The sequence below is a fragment of the Oryctolagus cuniculus genome, chromosome 2, assembly GCF_051225735.1.
Source record: "Oryctolagus cuniculus isolate XC-2025 breed Fujian yellow rabbit chromosome 2, ASM5122573v1, whole genome shotgun sequence".
Taxonomy (NCBI): Eukaryota; Metazoa; Chordata; class Mammalia; order Lagomorpha; family Leporidae; genus Oryctolagus; species Oryctolagus cuniculus.
The window spans coordinates 28,534,691-28,553,190 of record NC_142868.1 but is presented as its reverse complement, the minus strand read 5'-3'; the positions used below and the strand labels follow the sequence as shown (position 1 = coordinate 28,553,190).

The window sequence follows — 18,500 nt, the reverse complement described above, 5'->3', positions numbered from 1 at the left end:
TTTTATAGTGAGTTATAAATATTTTGAGATTTATATCACAAATGACAATCTCTGTTACAAATTTGAAGTTCCTACATATAATATGTGAAAAGATGGATTGCATTACCTAGTTTCACTTTGTTAATTTAGCACTATTTTTTCACTTCTTCCCATTAAATTTGATGAAATAGAATTCATTTATCTATGCTTTTGTCTGAGCTTTTAATATAGGTTAGTAGCTGAAATAAAAACAAACAGTTTGAAGAGAGAACAATGGCCAAAGAAGCAGATGCTGCATAAATTTGGGATGATTGCTGTTAATTTTTTATAGTGCATACTTCTATTGGATTAAAAATGCTTTTTATTATACACTAGCAAACGCTCTTTAACAGGAACTGTATGATGTGCTGTTCTTTGATTTCGTCTTTTATTTAAGATCTTTCCTTTAAAAGCCTCACTATTTGTTTTTCCTTCCATGGCAAAAATTTGTAATTTTGTTATATCTATTGTCTACTGAAACAAGGCTTGAATTTGGATTAGGTTCCTTTAAGCTGCAGATTTTGAATTTTCCTATTAGCTATTTTATTAGAGTCCAGGCATTATGACAAGAGACAATGTACATCCTAGCATTCCATTTCTTGAGTACACCCAGCATGCACTGTCTATAGTTCTTTGTTCTAAGGTCACATCTACAAAATTATCTTTTATCATTATTACACTTGATCTTAGCCAAAAGGCCGAGAAGCAATTCCTTAAATCCTTATTAAAAAATAAATAATTTACCATTGATATCTACGTTTCTGCTTGCCTTAATTCAGTCATATTTGAAATATAATGTATTTCTGTATTGTGTACTTTCCCCCTGTAAAATACAAGCTCTTTGAGATCAGTTACATTGTCTGCATGATTTAGCTCAGTACAAAGAAAGTGTATCTTATAGGTGTCTGATAAATAAATTGTTTAATTGGTACCAAGCCTTTTGAGATTGCAGGAACAAAATTGTTTCCAAGTTCCTTGTTTTATCTTTTTGTTTTCACAGGCTTGGTTAATCTTTATAATTTCTGATGCATACCAATTTGCCGTTCTAAAGAATTCTTCTGCTTACATTTTCTGCCAATTTTGCCCTTTCTAAATCCTCCTGCAATGTAATATTTTTTATTGAGTACTAACCACATAATCAAATAATTGCAGTTCATGAACGTGATTGCTCAATCTTGCATAATGCATTGTTTATACATTTATTAATTTGCATATGAATTCAGTCTCAAATATACACTGAGTATATGCTATGTAACAGTATTAAAAACACTAAGTAAATAGAATTTGAAAAAATGGCATTATAGTTCACAACAGTTGAAAATGAGACATTGGTGTCAGAGGAGGCGCGGGGAGAGTAGGGTGCTGTGGTCTGAGCTAGAGGGTGAAGCTGTTGGAGCAAGAGCGTGGGCGAGCAGTCTGAATGCCAGAATGGATAACCGTGTTGCTACAGCATTTGTAATTGCTTGTGTGCTTAGCTTCATTTCCACCATCTACATGGCAGCCTCAATTGGCACAGACTTTTGGTATGAGTATCGAAGTCCAGTTCAAGAGAATTCAAGTGATTGGAATAAAAGCATCTGGGAAGACTTCATTAGTGATGAGGCAGATGAAAAGACTTACAACGATGCACTTTTCCGATACAACGGCACAATGGGATTGTGGAGACGGTGTATCACCATACCCAAAAACACACATTGGTACAGTCCGCTAGAAAGGGCAGAGTCATTTGACGTGGTTACAAAATGCCTAAGTTTCACACTACATGAACAGTTCATGGAGAAAATTGTTGATCCCGGAAACCACAATAGTGGAATTTATCTACTTCGGACCTATCTTTGGCGTTTGCCAGTTCCTCTTCCCTTTTGTGAGTCTGGGTTTGATGTGCTTTGGGGATTTGACTGGACTTTGTGCCTGTATCTGTCGAAGCTTGTATCCCACCGTTGCCACGGGCATTCTCCATCTCCTTGCAGGTCTTTGTACACTGGGCTCAGTAAGTTGTTATGTTGCTGGAATTGAACTACTTCGTCAGAAACCTGAGCTGCCTGAGAATGTGTCTGGTGAATTTGGATGGTCCTTCTGCCTGGCTTGCGTCTCAGCTCCCTTACAGTTCATGGCTTCTGCCCTCTTCATCTGGGCTGCTCACACCAACCGGAAAGAGTACACCTTCATGAAGGCATATCGTGTGGCGTGAATGGAAACTGCCAGCTTTACAATTGCCATTTTTATTATTTTTTAATACTGACATTTTACCTGGCCTCCCTCCCAGTTTTTAATTTTAATTTTCTTTGTGGATATACCATTTTATCTGGAAAATCCATTGAATTTATACATATATGACACTAGATAACAATACCACTAAAATTTATGTGGTTTATTCTGAGTGATTCCGTCATTTAAACACACTAATCTAAGTTCAGAGTCCAGACACAAAGACATGGATAGAGACTTGGCACAAATTTGTGAAAGAAAATTGGCAGCAGCAAATTGACCCAGAACAAATTCTGCTGATTCCTGTTAGCAAAAAAACTACAAAAACTACATCTTTACAGCTAGAAACTTTTCAGTTTCTTTGGGAGACCTCTTGTTGTTGTTAGAACTTCATGTTTACTTTGCTGCTGTAGATAGCTAGTCAACCAGTGGTATCAGGGTTTTTTTAAGACCTGGGCTCCATAAAGTTGGGAAACTATCTAAAATCCTTTTCCCTAGACATTGGCACATGAGTTCCTTTGAAGTGAGATGTAGCAGCTATTTATACTTACACTGTGTCTGCCTATAAGAAAACGAAAAAATACAGTGTTTACTTACATTTAATTTTTTAAAATAGATTTATTTATTTATTTATTTATTTAACAGATAGGGTTATAGACAGTGAGAGAGAGAGACAAAGGTCTTCCTTCTGTTGGTTCACTCCCCAAATAGCCGCCATGACCAGTGCTGCACCGATCCTCAGCCAGGATCCAAGTGCTTCCTCCTGGTCTCCCATGTGGGTGCAGGGCCCAAGCACTTGGGCCATCCTCCACTGCCCTCCCGGGCCACAGCAGAGAGCTGGACTGGAAGAGGAGCAGCCGGGACTAGAACCCGGCGCCCATATGGGATGCCGGTGCTGCAGGTGGAGGATTAACCAAGTAACCCACAGCACCGGCCCACTTACATTTAATTTTGTAACTGTAAGAATTTCAATTCAGCCAGACAAGAAGGTTGATCTTATTTTATTATTTAGATCTCTTCATTAGGATTTTCAGTGCTACCAAGCCACTTTGAATTTTTGCTCCTTCCCTCTTCACGCTAGGTTTTTTAAGACTGTGTTTTTTTTTTTTAACTTTACATTAAGATTTCAGAGTAAATTCCCCAACTGCTTTTATTTATTCCAAGTACCATACAGAAGTGTCCACCACAAAGACCCTCCAGAGCTGGGTAAACTACCACAAGATCTAAAGCTTTATCCATTAACCTCCAAGAATGGTCTTTATTTCTAGTGGTGAATCTATGTGCCTTTCCTTCCCTAACCCCTTTCTGGTTTGTGTCAACATTATTTAATGTCTTCTAATTGAGTCATTTTTTATAAATATGTCTAAACATTGAGCTTTTAAAAATTTATTTATTCCATTACTGCAGCACTTGACAGATTTAAAAAAAATGTAAGAGTAATTTCTTACCATATCCTAAATCTGTCTTTTTTAAAAAAAAATTAAATTAAAAATGAGAAGAGACTAAAAAAAAAAAAAGAAAATGAGACATTAAGACTGCAAGTGAAACATTTTGAAATTATTATTTTTTCTACTTAAGAACTTGTTGAAGACAGATACCTAAAAAGATGGTTTGGGGACCGGCGCCATGGCTCACTTGGTTAATCCTTAGCCTGTGGCACCAGCATCCCATATGGGCTAGAGGTTCTGGTTCCAGTTGCTCCTCTCCCAGTCCAGCTCTCTGCTGTGGCCCGGGAAGGCAGTGGAGGATGGCCCAAGTGCTTGGACCCCTGCACCCGCATGGGAGACCAGGAGAAATCACCTGGCTCCTGGCTTCAGATTGGCACAGCGTGCTGGCCATAGTGGCAATTTGGGGGGTGAACCAATGGAGGGAAACCTTTCTCTCAGTCTCTCTCTTTCACTAACTCTGCCTGTCAAATAAAAAAAAAAGATGGTTTGACTATTGATATTTAAGAAAACTAGGTTTTCTTTCTCTTTAAGTTTATTATTTGATTTTTAAATAATCAAATAATTGTAAATCTTATAATTTGGAAATAATATGATAAATTTTTAGTACTACTTTGGTTAATATCTACGAATATTTAGACGTGGTCCATTTTATGTCATCTTCTAAACAGGATCTTTGGTAAAACTTCCTTTGTTGTGTTGTGCTAAGTAAACTGCATTTTCATCTATCGACAAGGTATATGTACACAGTTATGCACAGTGACTGTGCTAATGAACTTTTACGGTTTTATCCGGTATTATTTTGTTGCCAATTCTCTGTAACCTCTTAGATTTTCATCTAGCCCGCATTAAAAGTTTATTTTACAGTATAGAATTTATATGTTCACTTATCTATTTGCTAGTGCCATACAACATGGATACTACATGAATCTGAATTTGGTCTTTGTTAGCCAATTCTACATTGTCCGGCAAATTGCATTTAACCACCCTAAAATATTTGTGAGATTAATGAAGAATGCATATGAAATATTTATTTTGAAGTTATTTGGAAAAAAGTGAGTGGTATTCCTAGGAACAGACTATTAGACTATTATGTCCCATTCTTATATTGAAATCAAGCAAAAGTAAAAAGAAAATCTCATTGTTGTTCTGACTGTTGATGTACAATTTAATACTTTATCCCTTTTAGTATTTTTTTGTTCTAGTTAATACTATTGGTTGAACTCTGCAATTAACACACAATTTTTTTTATGTGTTTAAATTTAACTGAAAAGTGATCCCTGTTAAATATAAGAATGGGAAAAAGAGAGGGAGGAGATTACAATTTGGGACATGCTCAACTGGACTTGCCCCAAATGGTGGAGTTAGAAATGTGCCAGGGGATTCCAATACAATCCCATCAAGGTTGCATGTACCAATGCCATTTCACTAGTTCAAGTGATCAATTTCAGTTCACAATTGATCACACTGATAGGTCTAAGAGTCAAAGGGATCACACAAACAAGACTAGTGTCTGCTAATACTAATTGATAGACTAGAAAAATGGAGAGAACAATCCAACATGGGAAGTGAGATACACAGGAAACCCATAGAATGGCAGATGTCCTAAACAGCACTCTGGCCTCAGAATCAGCCCTTAAGTCATTTGGATCTGGCTGAACAGCCCATGAGAGTATTTTAGGCATGGAAAGCCAAGACATTCTGGAAAAAAAAAAAAAAAAAAAAAAAAAAAAAAAAAAAAAAAAAACAGAAAAAAAAAAAAACCTAAATGAAAGATCTCTGTGAGTGAGATCCCAGTGGAAACAATAGGGCCATCAAACATCAAAGAAGGAGGTCCCTTTCTCTGAAGAGAGGAGAGAACTTCCACTTTCACTATGACCTTGTCTAAATAAGATCGAAGTTGGCGAACTCCAGAGGCTTCCATAGCCTTGGCAACTCATGACTAGAGCCTAGGGAGATTACTGACACCACAAACGAGAGTGTCAATATTTTAAGTCAACAACAGGAGTCACTGTGTACTTACACCTCATGTGGGATCTCTGTCCTTAATGTGTTGTCCAATGTGAAGTAATGCTATAACTAGTACTGAAACAATATTTTACACTTTATGTTCTATGTGGGTGCAAACTGATGAAATGTTTACTTAATATATACTAAATTGATCTTCTGTATATAAAGAGAATTGAAAATGAATCGACGTGAATGGAATGGAAGAGGGATTGGGAGATGGGATGGTTGCAGGTGGGAGGGAAGTTATGGGAGGGAAAAGCCATTGTAATCCATAAACTGTACTTTGGAAATTTATATTTACTAAATAAACCTTTAAAAAAAGAAAATCTCATTGTTGTACTTGAAACTTCATTAAAAATTTAAACTTCTCATTCTAAATCTCCTATCTTCTAAAAGTTACCATTCATATATTGTTATGAGTCTAACACGAACTGTGAGAAATGGCCCTCCATTCTTTAAGTCACCGTGTCTATTGCATGTTGTAGCAGTTGCTAGAGATAAGACATATTCACTGTGGCAGTGACTCCAGGGATCCTGTAGATATTCCGGGTGGTCACAAGAGTAGTTCTAGTTATTACAATGTGAATGAATGTGGGAGATCTGACTCTAGGTCATAGTATCTTAAAAAAGGGGGTGTACCTTCCACTTTTCCTCTTTCCTCCCTTCAATTTAATGCCCACTAGCCAGACATGCTTGCACACAAGTAGTTCATTGGGAAAAATTCTCAGGAGCAGTATTTGAAGGAGAATGAAGGAATCATGAGTGACAGTGGAGCTGAACATTTCTCTCTGCAACAGACGCTGTACTGGCGACTGAAGCCAATCCCACAATGAGTTCTCAGGTTGAATGACCTTTTAGAAAACAACAGCTGAGGCAATCCAAAGACCCTTTATAGCTGATTTTGACTTGTCATTGTTTCTTCTCCTCTGAGGCAAACCACTTTAGTTAAGGATTATTTTTTTCAGCCCAGAGCAATTTTTGCGAAATTCTTAGATTTCTGCTTTCAAAGACCAAGATTCCTGTTAACTGGAGAAATTTTTGTACTGCAAAGTTAGAAGACCAGACTATTTACTATCTTTCTACCATCAAGGTGCAGGTTGTACTGGAGCTTGCATGAAGGGTACAATCATGTGACAGGAGACCGGTGGCTGCATTTCTCTGTGGAGGGAAGCAACCCCAAAGCAAGCATTTAGGTCTCACGTGTTTTATCTGATGAAAGGCCTCAGTACAACTATTTATTTGATATGCATGTTTATGATAATTTGTTCAGAGATTTTCTAATATTTTTTCTAATATTTCCTCCCCCCATTTTTTAAAAAATGATTTCTGCCTTTCATGGAAAAGGGGTGAAAAACTGCACAGAGCAATTATGCAGATGGCATAATGTTTACCAATGTTGCATGGAAACTCCTGTGAGAGGCTGTATTTCAGAAACATAATATCTGATGTCATTAATTCAAAATTACTGATCCCTGAGGGGTTTAAAACTACAAATTTTCTACTGGGACTGTTTTCACGTGAGGTATTGAAATGTGATAATTCTATACATGTATTCATTGTCTGAGTGGTATCTAGTTACAAGAATAAATGTTTATTACTAACCACAGCACTTTAAGCTGAAGTTATAATTTAGTCTGAAGTTTTTCTATTCCTCAAAGGGAAACAATGTAGATATAGATATCTATATATATTATTGCTCTTGAGAAATAATTCTTAAACTCTTACAATTTTCATTTAGAGATTTAAAATCAAGATCCGCCACTAAAAGAATAATGTGTACTTCAGAGAAATTGTTCACCAGACAAACATTTCAAGCATCAGAGATAAATTATCATCTTTCTCATGTTGGTGGATGTAGTTCTGAATATTAGATGTGTTTACATTCCATGCCAAGTCAATCAAATGATTCAGAGCTGAACCTTTATCCAAGACATTGAAATGTTTGGAAGGGGGGTGGTGCTTAAGTAACAACTATAGATTTTCTTTCTGAGACAAATTATAAGGTCTCAAGTCTTAAAATGCATAAATATTTTCCAAAATCTAGGAAAATTTAGAGATTTAATTAAATCTTCTGAATTTAATTTAACCTCTTACTAGAATATAAAATGAATACTATCAGCCCATCATACCTACAAGTTAAATATACATGGATTCAAACAAATATGGTGTAAAATTATTCTTAAAAATGAGCCTGTTCTGAATATTATAGACTTTATGTTTTAGTCATTATAGCATAATAATCTAGGATTGATTTAATTATTTAATTAAATGGGAAGATTCTTAAGGGTTATATGCAATATTGCTCCATTTTATTCAAACAGATTTGTGTATCCCTTAGTTTTAATATTCATGAGAGCGTTCTTGAAACAATCTTTGATGGATACCAAGGGGTGACATTAATGATTAGTATTGAGATTAAGCACATGGTTTTTGAAATAAGAGTAAGCCTCGATGGTAATCCTTAATAAAATCCTTATCAGTTTCTTGCAGATTTTTTACATCTTAATTTTCTTATTTCAAGTCCTCTGATAGTTTTCCACCCACTTAAAAGTCCAGTTACCTGTATTCCATCTACTTAAACTTGCTTGCAGTCTCTGGTCACCACCCTTTGCTTGAATCACTCTGGTTGACTTATCTCTCCTTGATAATATCAAGGAACATCTCAGGGCCTTTGTATATGATGACTTTGTATTTAAGAGAAATGGCTCTTCTAATACAGAGATATGTTTACTTCAGGGTCTAATGAAATGTTACTCCCTCAGATATTTCTTCCTTGCTCTTCCAATGGAAGTTACCCATTCATTGTTGAGTATAACTTTTGTGCATCTAACTCTTTTTTCACTCAAAGCACATGCCCATTACTGACATATGCATACATACATATGTCCTCCACAGAAAAATATAAGACCATGGATGGGCACTGTGGCCTAATGGATTAAACTACTGACTGGGACACCTATAACCCGTATTGGAGTGCTCAGATTCGGTACTGCATCCACTTCAATCTAGCTTGTTGCTATTGCACCTGAGAGGCATCAGATGACAGCTCAAGTACTTGTGTTCCTGCTATGCATGTGGGAGACACGGATATTTTCTGGCTCTTGCCATAGGCCTGGCCTAACTCTGGCAGTAGCTTGCATTTGGAGAGTGAGAGAGTGGTTAGAAGACCTCTCTCTCTCTCTTTCCTCTCTCTCACTCTTCTTTCTGTGACTTTGCCTTTCAAATAAATAAATCTTTAAAAAAATTATACAATAAATGAAACCCATGTCCAAAATGTAAGGGAAAAGAATTTGCTTGATTTGTTCTTAAATCCAACACTAGTGATAACCCACTGATGGGCAGCAAAATTTCAAATATTTGCTTGGTAAATGAATTTGTTAATTTATCGGGGAATCATTACTTATCATAAGGCAAACTCAGTTGATGGAATTCAATGTAAAATTTATTAATGCATTGGAAATTTTGAGAGTAGAATCACTTTATAAAATATAATCACAATTATAAAAATACATTATCTTTAATTTTGTGCTTTTAGCATTTTCAGTCTTCCAATAAACATCTATTATTCTTGTACTAATTACCATATAATACCCCAAATATATAAAGATGAGTCTTTGAAATACAATTTAACTTAATTCAATTTAATAATCTGCCACAAAGGCGGTATGTGTATATATATATATATGTATATACATATACATACATATATACATATACATACATATATACATATATATATATACACATATATATATATGTATCTCCATATTCTTTAAGGAAAAGTAAGCCAAAATCTGTTTTAAAATCTTCACATATTTCTTTTTATTATGTTGCTTTAACAATATTATTTTCTTTTTCAAAATGTTTACTTATTTATTTGAAAGAATTACAGAAAAGCAGAGAGAGAGATCTTCCATCTGTTGGTTTACTCCTCAAATGGCATCAATGAACAGGCTGGGTCAAATGCAAGGCAGGAGCCAGGAGCTTCATCAGAGTTTCCCACATGGATGCAGGGACCCAAGGACTTAGGCCATCTTCCACTGTTGTCCCAGGCACATTAGTAGGGAGCTGGACAGGAAGTAGAGCAGTCTGGACTGGAACTGGTGCCCATAGGGGATGCTAGCATTGCTGTTTCCTAATGTTTCATGATTTTAGAAGTATGCACTCTTTAATTCAAATTTTGTATATATATCTGTAGATTGCTATATGATATTTGTTGTCCTTTGTCTATTTAAGTGACATAATTAAGTTGACTACAATAAAGTTATAAATATACAGTCAATGTAATTTTAAAATGCTGAGGGGCCGGCACTGTGGAATAACGGGTAAAGCCACCACCTGCAGTGCCGACATCCAATATGGGTGCCGGTTCGAGACCTGGCTGCTACACTTCTGATCTGGATCTCTGCTGTGGTCTGGGATAGCAGTGGAAGATGGCCCAAGTATGTGGCCCCCTGCACCCATGTGGGAGACCCAGAGGAGGTTCTTGGCTCCTGGCTTAGGATCGGCGCAGCTCTGGGCATTGCGGTCATCTGGAGAGTGAACCAGTGGATGGCGGACCTCTCTCTCTCTCTCTCTCTCTCTGCTCTCTGTATAACTGTGACTTTCAAGTAAAATAAATAAATCTTAAAAAAAAAATGCTGAAGTTACACAATTATAGCTCTGCTATTGATGATGCAGCTTTTCTTTGTTTGCAAAAGAACCCATCTTAATTCAAAAACCAAAATTACTCTCTCCTCTCATTTTCTTTTCTCCATTTTAGAAGACTTAATAAATTTAACAAAAAAAAATCCATACTTTACGTGAGATTCAATTAGAATTAATCAACCAGAATTCTCTATGTAAGCATTAGTGATAAGTTGTGCTGGATGATTTCCCTCTGGAAGAAGGGAAAAATCTGCCTGTGCATTGCCTGACAGCATTCTGGCCCTCATCCAACAGGGAGTGGTATTGATTCTCCACCTCCATCCCCAACTCTACCCACTTATATATGATAAATTAATGTTTATCCACATATTTCCAAATAGCACTCCAAGCTGAAGAATAGAAGTGAGTAGAGGGAATATACAATAAATCCAAAGTTTATTTCAAGTAGGAAATAAGTGCTTACTTGTAAATAACATATATAATTTACAAGCAAGTAAGTTAAGATATTAACATTAAAGAACTTTGTTGACCTTCCTTTGTTTATGATGCATTCATTTATAATTCATGCATACATAGACTCTCACTATATTTAAATGGCTTTCAATTCATGAAAGAGTGTGCTTTGGTTCTATTACACAGTTTTACTTCAGTTAAAAAGGATGCCTGAAATTTACTAGTTCCCATTCTGTCAATATATCCCATTAAATAGACATATTCTATTTTCCATTTCCACAAAATAGAGTGCTGATGAAATTAAACATCTAATTAGGCAGCATACCAATATTTGATTAATTTATCATTTTGTTTGCTCACATTTTATTGAATTTAGTTTTACTGCAAAACAGAGCACAATCTGTATTTCGGCATAGAATGTTCCAGTTTCTCAGAGGCACTTTTTTCCCCTGTTGTAAGCCTGTCACGTTCATTTTTACACCAAATGCTTATTTAGGATAGAGGATTTTGCTTCCTACATTTTGGGTTAAGCTGATAAGAAGTGAATATATTTTTTTGCCTGCTAGCTTGCTTTGAAGGAAGATTAAAAACATAAAAAAACATGTTTAATGTATTTTAGCTGAACTCAGGGATCAAGTCAACTGAGTCTGCGATATATCCTGCGTCTAAAGATCTCCTCCCTCCATAACAAGTAATTGATTCTGCCAGAGAAAGACCTCCCTCTGACCAGGGTTGACAAAGTTGTATAGAATGAAAAAAGAATCTTAAGATGAGGAAAGAATTATATAATTTTACTAATAGAATACAAAATGTTTTATTAAATTCTATCTAACTTTTCTAATTTTACCATGAGGCACAGAGAGATTAAAAGACACAATTAATGACTCACATATCTAATTAATTGTAAAGCTGGGATTTGAACCAGCTTCCAGAAGTGTAAGTCACTATCAATTCCCACCAACCCAAAATTGCTATTAGGAGAAGATTCATTGTAATATAGCTTTAATTTCTATAATTAGATGCTTGAGGAAATAGTTGAAGAGAAATACTCCTGATTGATTCACACCTTAAGATACCAGGCTACTGAGTAATCATTAATTACTAATTTAGTAAAATTACATTCATACCATTAATCTATTTTTGTCTGCCACAGTCACAGGCCTAAATCAATAAATCTAACAAAAGGAATATGTATATATACACATATCCATATTTCTATATGTATATACACAGGAAGTCTCCAAAAGTGCATATTATAAAACTAGGCATGGATTTCAAATGTTTTTGTATCATAATAAATTTATGTTTTAATTACATTTCTTTATAAATATTTTGAATTTTCTTTATATTTTATTATGAATTTAGCATTGATTCTGTTATGTGTGAATTTGTTCTAAATAAGTGGAATAAGCTAAATTATCTACAGATATCTATAATTAATAAAGACAAACACAATCTGAAATTGAAAAAAATAAACTCTTCAAACAAATACATCAAAAGTCTTTGAATTTTGTTATGTCATATATATATCAAGGTACAATGTCATAATGAAAGAAGTAACAATTGTAGTAGAGAGGTGGATTTAGATATCATTTTTGTCCTTCTAGTTATGTCCTTGATATCTATAGCTCTTCATTCCACCAAATTATTTTAAAAATTTTCCACAGAACAAACGATACAATATAACAATTTAAATTAAATTTCAGTTACTAAGATGATCTTCACTGATTGGCAAATCCATTTTCAAAAATAAGATTGTAGAGTCTTTAAATATTAGCAAGTTTACACTACACATATCCTCCTTTCCATACAGACTAAATTTCTGCCACTAAAACTTTCGTAACACTGCACGTGTCTGCTTTGTAGTCATCATCACAATTTAACTATATAAACTTAGTTATTATTATTTATGCTTCCTTTTTTTTTCCTATCATAGAAACTCAATGAGACAGGGTTCATGTCTGCCTCTGAATTGTACTACATGATATTCAATAGACCTATGATAACCTGAAACTTTAATAAGAGAAAATAAACTAAGTTTGAATCACAAGAAAGCATGTTTAGAGTGGTCAAGTTTTCATTGCAATTATTTCCACTGACAAACATAATCTAAACCAAAATTAATGTTAGAAAATATTTGCAAGCAGGCTATATGAAGGGCATCATTGCATAAAATCTATAAAATTACATGGCTTTTCCACAACAGTCACAATGGATTTATTTAGATTTTTGTTCTTTGTTTTTGCACTTAACAAAGATTTTTACAGTCCAAGTAATTACAATGAGTTAATTTTTCTGATATTTGAATAGAAATCTCTGGGGAACATTCCTTGATGAGTCCTATCCTGCAAAATAAGGCTTCCCTTGGTTCTCGACTCTATAATCTGTATTTTACATTCTTTGTTCATTTCATGTCTTGCCTCCAATATTCTTTTGTGTAGATAACATTTGTCTCACTATATCCAAACATATATAAGCCAGTATTATAACTCTATCTATCCTCAAATAACTCCATCTTAGTGTATCAATATGAAATTGGTTCCATTATAAGACTGTATCTGCTCTCCTTTCATAGTGTTAAATGAATTATTTAAAAATCACTGAATGGCAATAATCAATGGATAGGAAGAAGAAAAAGTTAACCTATACTGTAATGAAAACTCATTGAAAATGCATGTAAGTATCCTAGAAATATATTCTCCGTGACACAAAGATAATTTTAAAACATTTTAATTCTTTAAAGTTAATTAAATTGTGATACACATTATATGTTTTGTAGTTCAAATAAAATAAAATTCTCACTTGGATATGAAAAGGAAAGTAAAAAATCCACTATCTCCTCCATGTTCAACTTTTTCATGTATATGAGAATTGAACTAATTATGTTACATGATTTATTCCATTTATATAATATTTTCTGTCTAACTGAAAATGATATGTTTTCACAATAAAACACTATAGTTATTGCATTCTAATTTAATTCTAATAAATAAAATGATAGGACTATTGGGTTACCTTTTTTATGGTGATAGAAAACTGAAACTTTTAGAATATTTGGTTATGCTATGTTCTGTGCACTCTTAGTGTCTAATTACTTGTACCTTTGACACACAGCTATGAATGATTTGCCTTCCTAGTTGGTTTGGAATAAAACTGAAAATGTATCACCACTAGTTATAGTAATTTTCTCTCTATTTTTCGAAACTCAGGCCTCCCTGTTTCCCATTCACTCAGGATCTTTGTTGGCAGCGATTGCCTTCTGTTCTACACTCCACACCCTTTTCTAATTCTAATGTGCCCTGACTCCTTTATGTCTCATTATCATCCTTCAGGTTTTAATGTAAATGTCACCTACACAGGGAGCATTTCCTGTATCAACAGAAAATAATTAGTGGGAAGTTTATTTTGGTTTGTGAGCCACAATTTTAATGATTACTCCTTGAATGACTGTTTCTTGTAATGAATGTGAATGATTCCCATGTTTTTCGTCCAAATAATTCTCAATAGTTTTGGATAATATGTGATAATGCATGAGGGAATTTGATGTGGCAGCAAAAGTGAACCCATGGAACTTTGCACTGCTGGAATGGAGGTTGTGGCTTCTGTAAGCCATTAAAGTACATAGATGCACTTTATATCATTTATATATATTGTAAAAAAGCCACCAAATTAATCAATTTCAAGATTATTAACTATTTAACTGATAACTAGTATAGTTAAGTAAATAACACCAAATCTTTCTGAGATAAATTCCATGTGAATCTATGACAGCTGTTTAAAATTCTATTTTATCAGAAATTACAAACTCCTTAAGTTTTCATTGTATGGGTAGAAAGCTTTTCACTTGCACAGATGTCCTTTATGAAAATATCATTTTTTTTAATTTTTCTATTCAAATAACACACTTATGCTTGGTTGATGTATTTCTAACATGGAATGTTACAACAGAGGGGATGCATAGTTAGGATGTATAAAACACTTCAGCAGATACTTCATTCAAGAATTATAGACAGTTGATTTTATGCTTATTAATGAAAATACAGAAAACACAGTTTCTTTATAATAAGCTAAGAAAATAAAATTAACTATCACCCAAATGCAGAATTTAAATGTACAAATTAAAGATCATCATTGAACTATAAATAGTTAAGTTAGTGTTTCTCTATTTCTCATTTTTCACTAAATCTGAACTTTTCATTGGAATGCTTACTTGTCACTTCTCTGGAAAAAGACACAATAATATTTATTCTAGAGCCTAATTTTATAAATTATTATTAAAATTCTTATATATTTTAAAGAATTGACATGGCTATAAATTTTTGCTAGATATTCCAGAAGCTATCTTTATACATTGCTAGGTAACCACTTAGAATCACAAATGTGAAGAATAGTCTGATAGCCTTGAAATTTGTAGGTTTATGCTCATAGACTTTGTTGAAGCAAAATATCTAGACCCACGTAATACTGCCAACTGACTTCTGACAAAGAGACCCACAGAATAAAATGAAGCAGATAACCTGTTAAAAAAGTGTTATTAGAACAAATGAACATCTCCAAACAAAAAAGAAAGAAAAAAAATCTTTACACAACTCTTAATACATAAATTGATGAATCAAAGACTTCATGTAAAATGCAAAACTTATAGGAGATAATGTAGAAAAGATAGATAATGTAGAATTTGGCAATGGTTTTTTGCATACAATCTCAAAATCATGGACTTCATTAAAATTAAAAAATTCAATTCTCTAAAAGCCCTATATGAAGGTAGGGGCTGCAGTTGTAATGTAGTGAATAAAGCCACTGCCTAAGATACCAGCATCTCATGTGGGTGCCAGTTGGAATCCTGACTGCTCCATTTACTATCCAGCTCCTTGTTAACAGCCTGGGAAAATGCAGCAGAAGATGTCCCAGGAGTTTGGGTCCCTGTCTCCCACATGGGAGACCCAGATGAAGCTCCTAGCTCCCTCTGGCTCAGTACAGACCATTGGGGCCATCTGAGGAGTGTATCAGGAGATTCTAAAATCTCTCTCTCTCTCTCTCTCTCTCTCTCCCTGTCTCTTCCTCTCTCTCTTTCTGTAACTCTTTCAAATAAATAAATGAAACTTAAAAATGAAAGAAAGAAAATTGAAGCCACTGACTCAGCGAAAACATTTGCAGCATACATTAATAAAGGATTATTTCCTATAATATACAATGAATTTTTAAAACTCAACAATAAGAAAACAAACACACTAAATACAAAATGGGCAAAAGACTAACGGACACTCCCCCAAGGAAGATATACAGGGGTGAGTGTTGTGCCACAGTAAGATTAAGCAGCTGCTTGGGACAGTTGTAGATTATTTCAGAGTACCAGATCAAATTCTGGTTATTCTGCTTTGGTAAGGCACCTGGGAATGAGGGGGCAATGGTTCACATATCCATGTAGGAGATCCATATGGATGGAGTTCGTTGTTCCTGGGATCTGTCAGGCCCAACACTAGCTGTTGCAGTCAATGTGAGAGTGAATCAGCTGATAAAATCTCTCTCTCTCTCTCTCTCTCTCTCTCTCCCCTCCACATGAAAAGTCACCAGGAAAATGCAAATTAAGACAAAGACAACAACCATTACATATCTGTTAGACTAACCAAATCCAGAACAATGCCAACATTAAATGCTGGTGAGAAAGTGGAATAAGACTTTCATGCATTGTTAGTGGGAATGTACATAATAGAAAGAGTTTCTAGGGGCCTGCCCTGTGGTACACAGTAGGTGCAATGGCATCCCTTATGGGCCCTGATTCTAGTCCCGCCTGCTCCTTTTCCAATCCAGCTCTCTGCTATGGCCTGGGAAAGCAGTAGAAGATGGTCCAACTCCTTGGGCCCCTGTACCTGCGTGGGAGACCAGGAAGAGGCACCTGGCTCCTGGCTTTGGATCAGCGCAGCTCCGGGCATTGCAGCCATTTGGGGAGTGAACCGATGGACGGAAGACCTCTCTCTCTGTCTCTCCCTCTCATTGTCTGTAACTGTACTTCTTAAATAAATAAATAAAATCTTAAAAAAAAGAGTTTCTAATATTTGGGAAGTTTCTTACAAAACCACACACACTGTTAAAGGATCTAGCAATTATACTTCTTGATATTAAACCAAAGGATTTAATAGCTATGTATACAAGAATAACCTGAAGACAGATGTTACAGCGGGTATATTTATAATTGCCAAAATTTGCAAGCAAACACACTATCTTTCAAAGGATTAATGGATACACAATGAGGTATCTAGAGAGTAGAAATCATTCAGTGCTAAATAGAAATAAGCTACAAAGCCATGAAAAAAAAGGTATGTAGGAAGATTAAACTGATATTAATAAGTAAAAGAAATCAGTCTGAAAAGGCTGTATAGTATATAATGACTTGGTTCTGGAAAGATAAATCTATGGAAAGTAAAAACATCAGTTAGTACTAGGGTTTAGGGAGGAGAGATAAATAAATAATAACATCACAGAAGACTTTTTAGGATGGTAAATAGTGAAGGACACTATCGTGGTGGATATATGCTACTATAAATAAATAAAAAACGTGAACACCAAGGTAAAATATAGACTGTGAGTGATGTTTGTACTAATTTAGGTACACCAATTCTGATAAATGTTTATGGTAGGGGATGTTGATCATTGGAGAGAGTGTGCATGTGTGGGTTCGATGGGAAGCCTCTGTAATTTCTGCTCCATTTTGTTGTGAAACTATAACTTCTCTAAAAAGAGTCCATTTAAAAAAGATTGAAATACTTTATAGCATGGGAAAGAGAATAGCTTCATATATGCACTTAATCATGTGAAGCATAACAAAATCAATACACCAATTGAAATTATTTCTCCCTATTTGAACCAAATTATTTTTCAACCTTTGCTTAATGTTATGTAAATAATCCTTTTATACTCAAGAAAAGTTTACATATCCCTTGAATGCCTTGATTATTAGATTTATAGACATTATGCTCATCCACAGCTAGAAAACTCACCACAACATATTTAACTCAACAATTTTCATCATTTTTTCCACCAAGTCAAAATCTTATGAGATGATTTCTCAGGATAAGTTTGCATGACTTACAGAAAAATTGTTATAACTTTACAAAAATATTTTATAGTCTCAAAACAAGAGTAATATTACAAACAGGCCCCAACACTGCCTTATCATTGTATGTTTCTACTTTGTGGTAGGGCACTGTCACCAAATAAGTTATAATGGCCAATTCTAATAGAGGGATAATGAATTTGTGACTCCAGACTTATGTAATGAGAACTAAAATAACATCTCTGAAGAAGCACTGAAATGAAGTTGGAAAATAAAGTAAATGCGGTTATACTGAAATAAAGGAGAATTAGCATGGAGAAACGAAACAAAACACTGCATGTTTGTAGTACAGCAGCAAAGATGGGTAAAATTTAAGACAGCACATGGATATTCCTGTTGGGGCATCAAATCACCTGTTTTTTGTCCACGCGTGGATTTTTCTCAAGAAGCCCTAGACTTATCCTCGGATTCTTTTGAAACAATTCGGAACTTATCATATCCTCAGCAGTTCCCAGTATGGTTCCATTTACTTTCTCCCATTTGTTTACCTCCTAGAAAAGTGAAATTTGGCTTTCAGTCCTCACTGATCTTTACCTTCTGTCAGATCAGATGGCATTCCTCAGCCTGACTGAGCTCTCTCTTTCAAGGGGGGAGTTTTCTCACAA

The 18,500-nt window shown here is 34.8% G+C and overlaps 2 pseudogenes across 1 annotated transcript; one reads left to right on the top strand and one right to left on the bottom strand.

The window, feature by feature from the left end:
* Positions 1-656: 656 nt before the first annotated feature.
* On the bottom strand, positions 657-728 carry LOC149127710 (U2 spliceosomal RNA; annotated as a pseudogene).
* Positions 729-1,349: 621 nt separating this feature from the next.
* On the top strand, positions 1,350-2,459 carry LOC100348805 (claudin domain-containing protein 1 pseudogene; annotated as a pseudogene). The gene has a single exon (XR_016229582.1). The product of XR_016229582.1 is annotated as a claudin domain-containing protein 1 pseudogene (transcript).
* Positions 2,460-18,500: the final 16,041 nt, after the last annotated feature.